We start from the raw sequence: 1,921 nt of genomic DNA on the forward strand, positions 1-1,921 counted from the left end.
CCCGTCTCGGCCTCCCAAAGTGCTGGGATTACAGGCTTGAGCCACCACGCCCGGCCTACATTGTTATTATGTAATTACCATATTCTTTTTTTTCCCCACACAACATATAGGTCATTTATTTTCCTTCTAGTCCTGGGTTCAGTGCATAGATGGCTTCTCTTCACCCTTTGGGTTGACAATTTTCTGCAGGTTGCTGCTGCTGATATGATAAACCTCAGCATAGAAGGCCCTGAGCTCCCCAAAGGCTGCCTCATCTCGCTGGTGCACCGAGGCCCGGTAGTCCATTACATGAGTCTCCTTGGAGGCCTTGGCCATAGCATCCGGACGTTCTGAGAAGTACTTGGAAATGGTTGTCTGGAAAGCTTCCACTTTGGTCTTGATGGCATTCACCCTTTCCAGCACCTTCTCCTGGATTGCTACCCCAAAATCATTTCCATCTTCAATCTTGTAGATCAGATGCTGGATTCATGTGATCACCAGAATGCATTTCTCTTTGAGACTCCAGACTTCTGGTTTAACCAGGGCAAGCAGGAACAGGACCTTCTCATTCCTAGAGAGAAATCCACACTTAGGAACTTCTTTCATCTCCTGCTTATCTGTTTCCATCTCATCATCCTCGGGTGGAGGGCCTGGGATGGAATGTCCAGTGGGGCCCGGAGGGAAGTCAGGTCAGCCACATTGAGGGAGTACTCTTGCAAGAGCTGATTCAGGTATATGATTTTCTGTGGCAAGAATCTATAGAGGAATTCCTCAGCCTCCTGGAAAAGATTCTGCCTGAAGATCTCCACCTGTTTACAGGCCTCCCCTCTCAGGCGCACCCCACACGGCTTGGCCATATGCTGCTTCAATTGCTAGATCTCTGGCCTCCTAATTACCATATTCTTAAATATATTTTAAATACATTTTAGAAGAAAATACTGCCGGCATCAAAACTTTCACAGAACAATATTAGAACAACATCGGCATTCTAGGGAAAACAACGTTAGCCATTGGCTTAATGGCGTTAAACTGTAATAACTTTACCAGTCCTCACCCTTCTCTTTTGAGCTTTGCCTCTCAAAGGGAGGAACTTCAGCCCTCATTTGTGGTGGGTGGACATTATCAATGCTTGCCACTTTGATTCCCTGATTTCTAGGCTTCCCTGAGGTTGTCCTACCTGTGTTTGACATGTTTTACATTTATGTATTATTAGTAAGTTATTGGCAATCTGTGATTGCTCTGACTTTAAAACCTCTGTTTTTAAGTTTCTTTTGTATCTCTTTGATACAACCAGGATGCATCCTGGGGATTTCTATCTGTCACCACTTAGTATCATCTTCAATTCAGCTTTTTCATGTTCAGTATTTTGTTCAAAGCTGTAATATGACCAAAAATGAGTATTAGGTTGAATGAAAACCTTGGAAACTTGGATGTCAGCATGTACAACATATCCTGTAGGGAGTGTAATCTCACTTTAAAAGGGATCCAACTGTGAGCAATTAGCTATAGAAAGCTGGGGGGCAGGTTTCAGGGATGAGTAACAAGTCGAACTTTACATTGCATTGGCAGGGTGTGGTACCTTTTCCCACAGGTTAAAGCCACTAGCTTTTCATCTTGCATAAACATGGTTGCTCAAATTGGTTTCACTTTGGACTTCTGAATGACCATTCTATACTGCTTCTGTCTGACTCTTCAGCCAGTTATGTACACTAAAAACCTCTCCCTCTTTAACAAATATTGCAACAAGTTTTCCAAATCTTAATGAGCCACAGTTATAATTATCCACCAGCTTTTGTTTTTGTTTTTGTTTTTTTTGGTTTTTTGGTTTTTTTTTTGAGACAGAGTCTCACTCTGTCGCCCAAGCTGGAGTGCAGTGGCCAGATCTCAGTTCACTGCAAGCTCCGCCTCCCGGGTTCACGCCATTCTCCTGCCTCAGCCTCCC

General features: G+C 43.8%; 1 protein-coding gene and 1 pseudogene across 1 annotated transcript in view; one reads left to right on the plus strand and one right to left on the minus strand.

Moving 5' to 3' along the window:
- The window catches only part of LOC105524437 (chromosome unknown open reading frame, human C4orf45), a 140,981-nt gene that overhangs the window by 27,587 nt on the left and 111,473 nt on the right, over positions 1-1,921 (plus strand). The gene's annotated exons all lie outside the window — the stretch shown is intronic.
- Positions 139-836, minus strand: LOC105524436 (annotated as a pseudogene).

Source organism: Colobus angolensis, unplaced genomic scaffold, assembly GCF_000951035.1.
Source record: "Colobus angolensis palliatus isolate OR3802 unplaced genomic scaffold, Cang.pa_1.0 Scaffold5, whole genome shotgun sequence".
Taxonomy (NCBI): Eukaryota; Metazoa; Chordata; class Mammalia; order Primates; family Cercopithecidae; genus Colobus; species Colobus angolensis.